This window comes from Nomascus leucogenys, chromosome 19, assembly GCF_006542625.1.
Source record: "Nomascus leucogenys isolate Asia chromosome 19, Asia_NLE_v1, whole genome shotgun sequence".
Taxonomy (NCBI): domain Eukaryota; kingdom Metazoa; phylum Chordata; class Mammalia; order Primates; family Hylobatidae; genus Nomascus; species Nomascus leucogenys.
The window spans coordinates 61439055-61454930 of record NC_044399.1 but is presented as its reverse complement, the minus strand read 5'-3'; positions in this window follow the sequence as shown (position 1 = coordinate 61454930).

The following is a 15876-nucleotide window of genomic DNA, read 5'->3' as shown; positions in this document are numbered from 1 at the left end:
CTGGAGTGAAGTGGGGCGATCTTGGCTCACTGCAAGCTCCGCCTCCCGGGTTCACACCATTCTCCTGCCTCAGCCTCCTGAGTAGCTGGGACTACAGGCGCCTGCCACCATGCCCGGCTAATTTTTTGTATTTTTAGTAGAGACGGGGTTTCACCGTGTTAGCCAGGATGGTCTCGATCTCCTGACCTCGTGATCCACCCGCCTCGGCCTCCCAAAGTGCTGGGATTACAGGCGTGAGCCACCACGCCCAGCCTACTAGAGTCTTTCAATACAATGGCATGTTCATTGCAGTCCAGGAAGAAAGATACTGTTACAGTGGACAGATGCATATTCTGTTTCTTCTATTTGCTATCTTTATGTGTACAGTATATGTATGAAGTATAGCTATGCATCTTTCTCATATATGAAGATAAGCATGACTAAAGGGGTATTGTGAGTCTATCAGAAAATTCCAGGAAAAGCTGGGAGCACACCAAGATCAGGAGTGACAGATCAACACAGGTGCTCACATACAAGACCAGGTAGAAAAATGTCTAGCAGGCTGCAAGATGGGGATGGCCAAGGGTGCCTACAAAAGGGTCAGGTACACAGTTGTGACACCTGGTTTCCTTGGAGATGAAGCCTCTGGCTGACCATGCTAATTCTCATGAGATAAGAAAATGGCAAATAGTAGTGACCTGAATTTAATGGCTATGAGAGGCAGAAAAGAAATGAGGCAAGGCAGGAACTGGAGAGGAGGAGGAGGCAGAGAGGAAGAGGCTGCTTTTGTGTTATTCATGAGTCAGGCTCTCCATCAGTGCCTCCCCAGAGCCTCGGCCAGGCTCCTGCATGCAGTGGCTGCATGTGGTAGTACCTGGAAAGTGCCCTTGTGGTTGTAACAACGTGGGGCCAGGGTAGAGTCGAGAAACGTTTGATATGTCGGGCCAAAGTTTGAATTTGGAGCTTTGCTTATAGAAAAAAATGATTAAATACCAGGGCATCCCAAATCAAATGACTTGATGAGTGACTTATGGTGGTCATGGGCTCTGAGGGCATTGGAGATGTTCTGTTAACACAGACACCAGGCCACTGGCCAGCAGCATCGACCTTGGAGGACGCTGGCTCTTCATCCACAGGTCCGCATGGCAAAGGTCAAATCAGACTGAAAAGGTGGAGGACATCCCCGTAGGAGAAAAAGACACAGGAAAACAGAGCTGATGTGGAGAAAATAAAGCTGGAAGGGAAATTCTAAATTTAACATCCTATTTTCTCTACCAGCTTTGCATTAGGAAATAATGTAGGCATTGCTCTCGATATTTTAAAAAGCTGTTTCTTGAGAAACGGTCAAAAATGATATTTTTATATGTAGAATGACTTGACATTAGCTCTAATTAAGAAGCCTGTATGCTGGAAATTGTGAAAAAATGCAAATGTTACTGATCATAAACATTTTGCTTATTGCCAATGGTGAATGCAGTGGATTGGCTTGTTGGCAAATGCTCCAAACCCCACGTAACATAACACACAGAGGCTGGAAAGATGAAATCTCAGAGCTCTCCTGCAGCTGGGATTTTGGGTGTGATTTAAATTTCACCAATCAGAAAGACTTGGGCAAGACCTGGAGTGGCACCTGAGTCAGGGGGAGAGAGGCAGGGCACAGGGCGTTCACTATATGCACAGAGACTGTAGCAGAAACAAGATGCTTCTGGTGCTGTTAACTGTGCTGGCAGCTTTCCAACTGGGTGGGCAGCTTTCTGAAGTTAAGGCTCCTGTCCTGGTGGAGGGAGCAGGTTCCCTGGTGGTCCAATTCTGTGTGGAGACTTTGGGAGCTGCTCCTGGAAGCTCAGCCCTCCCAACAATTCTACAAGCCATTTAACACCTTGCTACCTAAGCCAACGAGAGTGCAATCCATTATACACAACATAATCCTGACTCAGACATTCTGTCTTCTAAGCCTAAGAATCGTAACACAACTCTAAAATAACACTGCAATTCTGCATGAGGTGAAGCTCCTGCTCTCACCCAAATTCCCTGGTGTGTTCTTTGTGAGGTTTCTAAGTTTAAGCACAGACTCACAGAAAGTCTTTTATGATAGATCATTGACCCAATCCTCAATCCTCTCATGCATGGCTTCCTCATCTAGGGGACTTTGGCATGTCATGTGATCTCCCTGTGAATGAGCCAAGACAAGGACTCCCAACCTTCTGATTGCTAAATCATTGCTCTCTTCATTATATCATATTGCCACAGCTGTTTTGCAAGATGACTAATTTATGAGAATAGTTCAACCAACGTATCTGGAAGTAGATTTTAAAAAGGTCAGTGGAAGTTTAAAATATTTATTTACTGATTGTTTTGAAGTTAATCTAGCTACTCATAAGCTTCTGTGGTTGAATTTACAGTGTACTTAATTCTCTAAGCTTTCCTCTGTTGCTCTGTAAACATGAATAGAATACATTTCACAGAAACAGAACTTAAAACAGTTAACCCACACTGTCTTACACTCTTGACTTCACAGCCCCTTCTTTTGAGTGGAAAAAAAAATCAGTAAACTGAAAACTTCATTGGAAGAAACCATCAGGAACTTAACAAATTGTAAGGGGTTGGGCTTTTAAATAATTTTTAAAGGTTTACTGACAGGAACTGGTTTTCACATTTTCCCCTTTATGTTACACAGAATAAAATCAGGTGGCAAATATGCAGAAAGAGAATGAAATCAGGTTAGGTCTGAGGAGAAAAAAATCTCCTCTGTCTGCACCAGCCATTCTCAGGAAGGTCATCAACAAACAAAATGGGCCACCTTCTTATCAGTCCATTTAAATGACTTGGTGCCCAAGGCCTCCAAGGACAATCACTGTAAATAATTCATGTTCATTTCCTTATTTGATAATTTAATAAGAACAAAATAGAGACGCCTACATTCTGCTGAGGTATTCCTTTCAGTTATCTAAGTTTCTCTGCAATTCAAAATATTGAATGATAAATAGACTCATTTAGAGTGTATAAGAAAAAAGCAAGGCCACAAGAATTAATTTCCAGATGTTATTTCAAATGCTCAGTCTGCTTGGCTAGAACAATATACAAGTCAGTCTGAGAAAACCCTGCATCATTTAAGCAGATTAGAGAAATACCCACTAAATACTCACCATGTTATATAACAGCAATTGTGTGTGTGTGTGTGTGTGTGTGTGTGTGTGTGTGTGTGTGTGTAGGTGTATGTGTGTGGGAGGCATTCACAAAACAAAGCCTGAACCGAATAACTAAAGAAAATGGTTATTAAGAATGCTATTGGTGGCTGGGCACTGTGGCTCATCCCAGCACTTTGGGAGGCCGAGGCGGGTGGATCACTTCAGGTTAGGAGTTTGAGACCAGCCTGACCAACAGAATAAAACCCTGTATCTACTAAAAATACAAAAATTAGCCAGGCGTGGGTGGTGGTACACATCTGTAATCCCAGCTACCTGGGAAGCTGAGGCAGTAGAATCACGTGAACCCGAAAGGAGGAGGTTGCAGTGAGTGGAGATTACTCCCACTCCAGCCTGGGTGACTGAGCGAGACTCTGTCTCAAAATAAAAAATAAAAAATAATTTTAAAAAATACTATTAGTATCCAGGCCTGGTGGCTCACACCTGTAATCCCAGCACTTTGGGAGGCCGAGGTGTATCACTCAGGCTGGAGTGTAGTGGCACCATCTCGGCTCACTGCAGCCTCAATCTCCCAGGCTCAAGCGATTCTCCCACTTCGGCCTCCAGAGTAGCTGGGACTACAGACGTGCACCACTACACTTGGCTAATTTTCTATTTTTTTTTTTTTTAAGAGATGAGTTTTCACCACATTGCCCAGGATGTTCTCGAACTCCTGGACTCAAGCGATACATCTGCCTCAGCTTCCCAAAGTGCTGGGATTACATGCATAAGCCACTGAGGTTGGCTCTTTCTTTAGTTACATCACTGATGAAATAGCAGCTTTGTGTTTAGGGGCCATATTTAACACAACAAAATGAAGCATGTGTTCTGCTTGTCCCCAGCATATAAAACTATGTTAATAATTGAAAATTTCACTGAAACAAATATGCATACATAATATGGTTTGGTTCTGTGTCCCCACCCAAATCTCATGTTGAATTGTAATTCCCATTGTTGGAGGTGGGGCCTGGTGGGAGGTGATTGGCTCATGGGGGCAGTTTCTAATGGGTTAGCACTGTCCTCCTAGTGCTGTCTTGGGATAAGCGTTCTCAAGGGATCTGGTTGTTGAAAGTATGTAGTACCTCCTGCTTCATTCACTCTCTCTCTCCTGCCAGCCATGTGAATACGTACCTACATCCCCTTCACCTTCCACCATGATTGTAAGTTTCCTGATGCCTCCCTAGCCATGCTTCCTGTGTGACCTGTGGAACTGTGAGTCAATTAAACCTTTTTTTTTTTTTTTTACCTTGAGACGGAGTCTTGGCTCTGTTGCCCAGGCTGGAGTGCAATGGCACGATCTTGGCTCACTGCAAGCTCCGCCTCCCGGGTTCACACCATTCTCCTGCCTCAGCCTCCTGAGTAGCTGGGACTACAGGCACCCGCCACCATGCCCGGCTAATATTTTTTGCATTTTTAGTAAAGACGGAGTTTCACCATGTTAGCCAGGATGATCTCAATCTCCTGACCTTGTGATCTGCCTGCCTCAGCCTCCCAAAACGCTGGGATTACAAGTGTGAGCCACCGTGCCTGGCAATTAAACCTCTTTTCTTTATAACATACCCAGTCTCAGGTAATTCAATTTTTTTTTTTTTTTTCAGACTAAGTCTCGCTCTGTATCCCAGGCTGGAATACAGTGGGGTAATCTCAGTTCACTGCAACCTCCGCCTCCCAGATTCCAGTGATTCTCCTGCCTCAGCCTCCCAAGTAGCTGGGATTACAGGTGCGTGCCACCATGCCTGGCTAATTTTTGTATGTTTAGTAGAGACGGGGTTTTGTCATGTTGGCCAGGCTGGTCTTGAATTCCTGACATCAAGTGACTCTCCTGCCTTGGCCTCCCAAAGTGCTGGAATTACAGGCATGAGCCACTGTGCCCAGCCTCAAAGTAGTTCTTTAAAGCCAAGTGAGAACAAACTAATACAGTATAACTCCACTGTATATGACAGGCACAGTACCGTGTGTCTTAAAAATGTTATCTGATTTAATTTTCCACAAAACCTCCACATATTATATCTTATTTTAGAGGAAAATTTGATGATGGTCACATGGTTCATGAATGGTGAATCTGGGATGCAAATCCAGCTCTGGCCATGCCTTCTCAAATTTTCTGTTGTGCACAAGTGTTCTGTGAGAGGAATACAAGGTTCTAAAAATAATGCTGATGGTATTTCTTCTTAAAATATAATAATATTTAAGAAAAAACATTCCCAATATTTCTTTCAACATTCCTATTTTTGTATAATAATCTGTTCTTACAAGGTGGCAACCCATACCTGTGAATAACATTTGGAGGCCAGACTTTCTGATGGTGTGTCACACACAGCAGGTGACATGCACGCACCCTATAAGCAAGCAGGCAGCATCTCCACAGAGCACAACAAGGCGCACGGCCCTCCTCACTGAATGTTGGTCTGCCTTCTACATCTTACCTTGTCATTTAAGACCATATACATGTATGTCTGTAATTATTTCCCTTTAAAACTTTTATTTAACCTCTCTAATTTGTTGCTTTCTTTGTTATATTAGAGAACAGAGTCTTCAAATGCCAGTGATTGTCTATAGCTTTCACTTCCTCAAGACACCAGTTTATGTTGTTTATTCTGATCCAGGCACAGGTGAGCTCCTATACATGATTTTTTTTTTGTTTTAATGTTTAGTAGAAACAGGGTTTTGCCATGTTGGCCAGGCTGGTCTTGAACTCATCACATTAAGTGATTCATCCCCTTTGGTCTCCCAAAATGCTGGGATTACAGGCGTGAGCCACCATGCCCAGCCCATGATGATTTTTGTTTATTTGTTGTTTTTTTTTTTTTTTTTGAGACAGAGTCTCGCTCTGTCACCCAGGCTGGAGTGCAGTGGTGCAATCTCGGCTCACTGCAAGCTCCGCCTCCCGGGTTCATGCCATTCTCCTGCCTCAGCCTCTCCAAGTAGCTGGGACTACAGGCGCCCGCCACCATGCCCGGCTAATTTTTTTTTGTATTTTTAGTAGAGACGGGGTTTCACCGTGGTCTCGATCTCCTGACCTCGTGATCCGCCCACCTCGGCCTCCCAAAGTGCTGGGATTACAAGCGTGAGCCATCGCGCCCGGCCGATGATTTTTTAAAGTATTCAAGGGTAACTCCATTTGGGAAGCGTTGCATGGCACCACTGCTACCTTCACAACTGGCAGATTAATATTTGTGAAGAGGGCGGGTTGTGCCAACCACCTGCTCATGCCTGCTGGGATCTTTTCTGAACAACTGGATGAAGCCCAGCCCCAGACCTTTCGATTGATCTCCCATGAGTCCCCTCTACCCGTCTAGTTTTTGGACTATACACCCAGCCACCTGAAGTTTTTTTTCTTTTATGTCCTGCCTCTGTGCCTTTGCTCATTCTATGCCCTTGCCTGGAGTGTAATTTTCTCTAAATACTTCTTACTGTTTTACACAAAACGAATCTAAGAGAAGTTTGTCCCTCTACTGTGAGACAGAAATTATGAAATACTCTGTCTCCAGATGTCAAACAGTATCTTCTGAATTTCACTTTCATATTTCAATATAAGCATATTCAACAATAAAATTAAACAGGATAAGATGGCAATTTGAACACAAGCATCTTCATCTACAAATGTGAACAAAAAGAATAAAAGAAACAGTAAAAATCTTGTAGTCAGGTATCATCTACAAGCCTAGACTTTGAAGAATTTCTGCTAATAGAGAGTATGTGGTGGGGGGGAAATCAAAATAAAATACCAAGAGCTTTCCCCCAAATCCCTTCCAAAGAAAATGGAGATAAAGGAAACCCTCCACTAATGTCCCCCACCCTAGAAGGCCAGGGCTGGCGAGGAGCACAAGCCCAGAGAGATGCAGGGCATTCTGGCAAAGGATCAGGAACAAGAGGAATTTACATCTGAGGAGGCCAAGGTTGGTTTACCCCAGACACAAAGGACAGTAGTGACAAGGGACAGGGCAGGAGAAGCCACAGTGTGCATCTAAAATGGACGAGGGGCATGCAAATATAGACCCAGAGAGTTGGCTCTGTATTCCAGGCTCACTAAGCAGAGAACAAACTGGACACAGGCGAATTTCCCCGTTAGGCACTCACCCTTTTCTACTCTACCTGAGCTTCTGTACCTTTCAATATGTTATATATGCACCTTCAAGAGCCTTCCAACACGTTTCAGTCATAAGAAGATCCTAAGCACTGTCAGGTAAAGGCAGTGGAACTGAGCAGGATCCAGACACTGACCTGGGCCAAATGTCAGGCCCTGCCACACCTGGATCTGCTTCAGCAAGAGAAGGTGACAAACAAAATAATGCCCTGCTTGATGCAAATATTTTTTTTAAATTTTTATTATTTTATTTTATTTTTTTTGTGATACAGTCTAACTCTGTCACCCAGGCTGGAGCGCAGTGGCACAATCTCAGCTCACTGCAACCTCCACCTCCCGGGTTCAAGAGATTCTCCAGCCTTAGCCTCCCAAGTAGCTGGGACTACAGGCACGTGCCACTACGCCCAGGTAATTTTTGTATTTTTTTAAGTAGAGACGGGGTTTCACCATTTTGGCCAGGCTGGTCTCGAACTCCTGACCTCAGGTGATTCACCCACCTAGGCCTCCCAGAGTGCTGGGATTACAGGCATGAGCCACCGCGCCCAGCTGATGCAAATATTTCATAATACAAAGTGAAGGGGACACTGCATGCAAGAGAGGACCAACGTTTGTAAATTCATGACCAGAAACAATTTGACACTGATAGTATCTACCTTAAAGTTCAATAAAATAAGACATAAATTAAAGATGACAATTTAAAATGAAAGGTGTGTTAAAAATAATATAATCAATCTAATAACTCATTAATATTTTAAAGCAGAACTAACTCAAAAGAAAAAGAAATGGGGGCATACTTAGGGCAGTTCTCTCTGAATGCAGATGAAATGAACCACGTAAAGGTGGGATTTCAATTCAGTGGACAAAGGATGGTGCTGATAATAGTGCTGGCATGACCAGCTATCTAACCGGGAGAGAAAAACCCACAGCTCACATCAGATTAAATAAAGAAAGGTGGATCAAACGCCTGCGTGTGTGTGTGTGTGTATCTCTGTGTGTGTGTCTGTGTGTGCATGTGCATAAAATAGATGATGAAACTTAATAACTTATTTGTAACAAATAAGATTGGAGAGGGAAAACCTTCAAACAAACAAAAAGAAATAATAAAAGAAAACACTAACAGTTAACATTATATAAAAATAAAAACTTTTCTATGATACAGATGTTAAAGCCAAAGGCCTGTGGTACACTGGGGATAAAAACACGTCTTTGGGCAAGCACAGTGATTCACAATTGTAATTCCAGCGATTTGGGAGACTAAGGTGGGAGGATCACTCAAGCCCAGGAGTTGAAGACCAGCCTTGGCAATAAAGTGACACCCCATCTGTACAAAAATTTGAAATAATTAGGAAGCCATGGTGGTGTTCGCCTGTAGTCCCCGCTATTTGGGAGGCTGAGTAGGAAGATTATTTGAGCCTGGGAGGTCAAGGCTTCTGTGATCGTGCCACTGCACTCCAGCCTGGGTGACAAAGCAAGACCCTGTCTCAAAACAACAACAAAAAAACCCCCAAAACAAAACAAAACAAAAAAACCCCGACACATCCCTAATAAAATATTGACTTATAAACTGATGAGAAACAATCAGCTCAGTGAAAAAATAGGCAAAAGTGCTACGCTAGCAATTCTAGAAGGGAAAGTGCAATTGGTTAGTAAACATAAAAATATGCTCAGAGAAATACAAATTAAAATCTAGTAAGATAGTATTTTTCACTTATCCTATTGGCAAAAATAACATCAGTGCTTTCTGTGGCTGCTCAGACTATGCAGAGATGGGCACATTCATCAAGAGTGAAATGTCGGCCAGGTGTGGTGGCTCACGCCTGTAATCCCAGCACTTTGGGAGGCCAAGGCGGGCGGATCATGAGGTCAGGAGATCGAGACCACCCTGGCTAACACGGTGAAACCCCGTCTCTACTTAAAAATACAAAAAATTAGCCAGGCGTGGTGGTAGGTGCCTGTAGTCCCAGCTACTCGGGAGGCTGAGGCAGGAGAATGGTGTGAACCCAGGAGGCGGAGCTTGCAGTGAGCCAAGATCGTGCCACTGCACTCCAGCCTGGGTGACAGAGCGAGACTCCATCTCAAAAAAACAAACAAACAAAAAGAGTGAAATGTCACAGCAGTCAGGTGAGTAAACTGGAGACCTCTATTAAGATAAAAATGTGTATATTCTCTAGATCAGCATAGTTTCAGAAATTCATCCTATAAAAATAAAATCACAACTATATAGGACTATATGTATAAGGACTCGTATTACAGCATTATTCGTAACAAAGAAAACTATAACCTTGCTGGCATTAGTAAGACAATATTTGAATATTCCAGGGCACGTCCCTCCTGCGGAAGGCCATGCAGCTCTTAAAATGAGTTCGCTTTGTATGTATTGACCTGGAAGGATGCCCATGTTACATGAAATAAAAAGTGAAGGTGCAGCGTACTGTGTAGAACACAGTCCTGTTTATATTTAAACATATATAAATGAAGCCTATACATTTTATGATTAACAAAAAATATACACACTGTTACCAGTGATTACCTTGCAGGGTGAGTACTGAAGGAGGAGAAAGATTAGTATTTTTCTTGACACATCTCCATTTTGCTACCAGTATACCTAAATATTACTTCATAATTAGGAAAAAATCCAATACATTGATTCACCAATCTATTCATTTTTAAATTTCAACAAGACATATCTAGATTAAAAAGTCCATGCTATATTTTCTGAGATTCTACAGTTTTGCTTAAAAATTAATTCATGCAAAACTAGTGTTTTTGCTCCACGTCCTCTTGTTCTAACAATAAAATCATTCATATCCCAGCTCAACCTTCTATCTACAACTTATACTTAAAGTCCAGTTTGTTTCTCCTTCAAATTATATTATTTGAGGAGGCTTTGAAGTTCTGAAACTATATTCATGAAAAAACGTAGAACAAAATGACATAAAGGCCCTGCAGAAACATAGCTGGTGATTAAAACTCAGGCAGCAGGCCAGGCATGGTGGCTCACACCTGTAATCCCAGCACTCTGGGAGGCCGAGGTGGGCGGATCACAAGGTCAGGAGATCGAGACCATCCTGACTAACACGGTGAAACCCCATCTCTACTAAAAATATAAAAAATTAGCTGGGTGTGGTGGCGGGCACCTGTAGTCCCAGCTTACTCAGGAGGCTGAGCCAGGAGAATGGCGTGAACTCGGGAGACGGAGGTTAGTGAGCCGAGACTGCACCACTGCACTCCAGCCTGGGCGATACAGTGAGACTCCGTCTCAAAAAAAAAAAAAAAAAACCTCAAGCAGCAGACAAGCTTCTGTATAATAACATTATTTAGCATTTTACAAATGCTTACAGATAAAAATACTCAGCAGTACCTGGAGTAAAGATAGGACAAAATGTGGGGTGCAAATACAGTGGTGCCTTTTAAGTTGAGGTTGCAGTTTTCTAACTGTTTATATTTAAAAACATCCAGCAAATGAGTTTTAAATCATCCTAACAACTCTGAATACGAGGTAAAGAGCTCCCAGAATATGCAGTCCTACTCGCAAGTATTTAAGTTATTTTTACACAGAAGATATCAATGTCTCTTCTTTCTCACACCAAGCTAATGTTTCTAGTGATTCTGTGCTGTCTGGTTTGACACCCCAAAACATCTTCCTGAGTTTAAAGAGCATTCCTGTTCCTAATTTTCCTTTTATTAGACAGTAACTCTTGCCTTGTCTCATCCTTTGGATAAGATACATACTGGCTTTAGGTCGGGCGCGGTGGCTCACACTTGTAATCCCAGCACTTTGGGAGGCCGAGGCGGGTGGATCACGAGGTCAGGAGATCGAGACCACGGTGAAACCTCGTCTCTACTAAAAATACAAAAAATTAGCAGGGCGTGGTGGCGGGCGCCTGTAGTCCCAGCTACTCGGAGAGGCTGAGGCAGGAGAATGGCGTGAACCCGGGAGGCGGAGCTTGCAGTGAGCCGAGATTGCGCCACTGCACTCCAGCCTGGGCGACAGAGCGAGACTCCGTCTCAAAAAAAAAAAAAAAAAAAGATACATACTGGCTTTCCTTTGGATAGCTAATAGTTCCACGCTGAGAACTGCAGGAGGTTTCTGCCTGATGGAGGTTGCTGAGTTGGATTTGGATCTTCACAAACACAGGTATTTCCGGAAGTTTAAAATCACATTTCTGGAAGTTTAAAATCCACATAAAAATTGTGGATCGCTCTGAGTTGAACACTAAGTTTCCAGGGTGAGTTTCATCCATGAGGCTTTTGGTGTAGTTGTCATTCAACTGTTTTCCATTAGATTTCTATTGCCACTGTCACAATGCTTACCTATCTGGCTTAACAGCATCCTTTATGATCAACTGCCGAGACCAGCTTGGTCGGGAGACCCTAACCCAGCGGCGCTAGAGGAATTAAAGACACACACACACAGCAACATAGAGGTGTGGAGTGGGAAATCAGGGGTCTCACAGCCTTCAGAGCTGAGAGCCTCGAACAGAGATTTACCCACATATTTACTGACAGCAAGCCAGTGATAAGCATTGTTTCTATAGATTATAGATTAACTAAAAGTATTCCTTATGGGAAACAAAGGGATGTGCCGAAATAAAGGGATGGGCTCTGGCTAGTTATCAGTAGCAGGAGCATGCTCTCCTTAAGGCACAGATCGCTCATGCTATTGTTTGTGGTTTAAGAACGCCTTTAAGCAGTTTTCTGCCCTGGGTGGGCCAGGTGTTCCTTGCCCTCATTCCGGTAAACCCACAACCTTCAGCGTGGGCATCATGGCCATCACAAACATGTCACAGTGCTGCAGAGATTTTGTTTATGGCCAGTTTGGGGGCCAGTTTATGGCCAGATTTTGGGGGCCTATTCCCAACAATCAATGAAACATCTACTTGTGTTTAGCCCAGCAAGATTCTGGAAATCAAACCAAAGCTTAGTGGCACTTAGTTTCAGATGAGGTAATGAAGTCAGACCCTGTGTGAAGAGGCACAATCAAGACCCCACAGAAGGAAGCCAAACTTTCTGACTTCTTCGGAATAAGCATTACTCAGATCTGCTCTCAACATTCCAGCTGCAAATAACTCTCCTTCATGAGACCTGTACTTTGTTTTTTCAGTACAACTTCATTTTATTCTCCAAATAAAAGACTGTGGAAGCTTCTGAGAAAAAGAAAAAAGAGTGAAGGATCATCTTTGATCATGCGGTGAGCTGATTCCAAAATGTGGACAAAAAGCAAAGACTCAAAGGCAATGATTCCGACAAACAGTGAATGTCACAAGGAGACACCTGGGCTCTTTATAAAGAGGCAATTTCTCTTCTACACATTCCCCCTTTCACATAGAGATGGCTGTGGCTCCCAATCATGGGAAGAGCTGGGCTGTCTTTCTTCCACCAAATGCTCTGCTAGCTGACAGAGCCCATGGAGAGGTGAAAATAGAAATGGGGAGGGAGAGGCTGTAAAGGAGTTACCTAAGGCAACACGGTCTTAGTTCACAAATGCAAGAATTTCCAGCTTACACTGTCCTACAGGGACAAGCTAATGTCCAGGATAGGCCAATGGGTTTTAATTCCTACTGTTCCAATTTTTTGGAAGCCAAAGATTTTCGGACATAAAAAACTGTCAGACTACAAATGCCTGTACTAGGCTCCTCCACCAGAATTTCTCCAACAAAGAACTGTGTGGTGAAGCAGAGATGCCCACGAAGAACACCACAGGCCCCTCCAGAATTTACAGAGAGGCTTGTGCTTCCCTCTACTGTCAAGGCCAAAAAACTTTTTTTCTTTCATAATTTCAACCTAAAAATCCTAAAGGCCTAAGAGAAGCTTATGTCCACACTGTTCAAATCTGTAAAGATGCGGTTTTGGAAACAGGGAGGCAGACACAGCTATTTAGAATTACAGACTGTGTATCTATGTCATACATGTAAACTATAAAAAAAAAGTACTAGGTGAGTCAACAGATAATGCTGGCTACAGTAATAGGATATGAGAGGACCAGGTTCTACATTAAGGTCCAAATTAAATGCCAGAAGCCCCTGTTCATCACGGCTTCTAAGGTGAGGTCTGTTCAGAAATTGTTTAGGAATCCTCAGCAGAATGGGCCCCCTCCACCTGGGACAGGGGCTCGGTACCACAGCATCTGCAGCAAGAGAGCTTGAAAAGGGACCTTAGGGACCCAAGAATCTATACCTCCAACTTCCACCCTTCCCCTCTCCGCAGCAGCTGGAGAACATGTGCTGAGCGGCTGTGACCCATTAGAGCCATCAGAGCAACACAGAGGGCAGTACGGGCACATGCAGTGACGCTCGGGCTGACACTGATGTGCACACACGGAGTTAAGCCAATTCCAGTGGAGTCTGCACATGCTGTGCTGCCACACTGCTCACCTCCGAGAGGGGACAACCCAAGAACTGGTGGTGCAGGCAGAACACATTCGAATCACAGACATTCTATTTAGATACCAATAGCATTAATTAGGCACAGATGTTAAGTGTGTTTAACGATTTCTTTTAAAGATGTTTTCCATGGATGTTTACTGGTGTTATATAAACACTGTAAGAATTAGGTAAGTCACCCTGAAATAACAGCATTTACTGTTTCAGAACAAGAGAAATAAACAAACACAGTAAATGCAGAGGTCTTTCCCCGCACTGCTCATCAACAATGGGGAAACCACTGTGTCAAAGAGGTTCAAAGGATTGCATCAGAAAGATGCTAAGGCTGGCACAGGAATTTCTGACTCTCCTACCAGGGAAAGGTCAGCTGACCAACCAGTCCACAGAATAGCAGAGCTTAAACGGACCTTGAAAACTACTCACTTTTCCCACCTCTTTTAACAGAGGCAGGAGACGGGGCTGGGAATGAGATATTGCCAGTTGGCTGCAAAGATGAGGCTGAGAATGAGATACTGCCGGCTGGCTGCAAAGATGAGGCTACCACCTGCCTTCCCCACATACCTTAACATCAGTTATTCTAACTCTGAAATAAAAATATTTTTGAAAGTGTAACAGGGCTGAAGATCATTGATGAGTTAGATAATACCCCACTGTGTAGTCACTGAGTTCCGGTAATAAATGCTGATTTGCATTCCTGCCTGGGCGCTTCATCTCATGCCTATCAGCCTGGCTGCAACCATCCCCGTTGAGTGCCCACGGGGGCAAACAGAGCTTAAGAACCAGGTAATCCCGTGTCAGGATCCAGGTGCTTTTTGGGTGTTCTTACCTTCTCTCAGTTATACTTGAAGATCTCATCAGAGAACGTTCTGCAAGTTCTTTGGCTGTGGCTGAACCAAGGATGACTTTTGAGTTCTCATTAGACGACTGCCAAAGTCAAATTGAGTTTCAATCAAGAACTCATTCAGCCAAGATGGAAACACTGGCTGGCTTTTGGAGCTTGGAGGGTGTGAGTTGGTTTTAGTTCTTGCTCATGGGGTAGGTTCCAGAAGTGACCAAGCCATGAGGGAGTAATTGCCCAATAGTCAACTCTTCAGAGGTGACAGCTTGCCAGAGAAGTGCAAAATCAAACAAGAAACCATCACTGGCACTTGTCTGACTTCCTGCAAAATGCGATTACAGGCAAAATCATTATGATGCCTGATTTCAGTACCATGACATGTTCTCATTGGTGTCAGTTCTAAAATTTTGAAATGTTTTGTGGTAAGGGATTAAACTGCTATATTGAGAAAGTAATGTTGCAAATCACTGGAAAATCAAAAAAGAAAATTCTGTGTTTAAAAAAACAGTGACGTTAAGATTGAAGATGCAGGATGCAGCATAGGGAGTCCTAAACTGCCAGGATGCATGTGGAGATTTCCTAGAATATCAGGGTTCACACTGCATGGTATGGCCTGTGTCTCACAGTATACATAAGAAATGCAGCAGCTCATACAAGAACCTGGCTATTCAGGGCTACCATGGAAACTTAGGACTTATCTTTTACCATTTATCATTAAAATAACGTCCACGTGAAGCAACACAAGTTCTGACTGGGATCTTCTTCCAATGACAGACAACAGGGAAGCAAGACAGAGGCAAACAAACAACAGTAGACACAGAGGCCACCCAGAATGGCCTCACTGCTGTTTCAATAGGGAACACTGCAAAATCTAGTTTTCCTAAAATCCACATCCTTTGGTGGCCAGAGGGTAGAGGTCTGGCTATAAAGTAATGATCTTGTCTGGTGCAACTGTAGTCCCAAATACTCTTAAATGTCGCTATTAGCAGAGCTCTCTGGGCTGATAGGCTGTGTGTTTCTTCCCGTCAAGAGCAGAGGGGAATGTCATACATCAGCCAAATGCATGTTTTCCACTCTTTTTAAAATAAAGTGAGTTATGTCAAGGCCTTTTCAAGTAGCCCATGGGTGTTGTCAATAAGTAGGCACATCCCTGGGCCAGGAGGAATGTGTCCTTATTTGGTGACTCCTCCCCTCGGGAGTGATTCCAGCTTCTCCCACTGCATGGGAGTGACCTGTGTAAGGTGGTGGATTCATATTTATTAGTGTGCACTCCCTGCACTAATAAATACTAAGATTCAAGGAGCATCCTAGACTGGACTTCTATTCTTTAAGCCTAGCAGGATACTTGGCTAGAACTTGCCCTTCGTGGCCGGGCACGGTGGCTCACACTTGTAATCCCAGCAC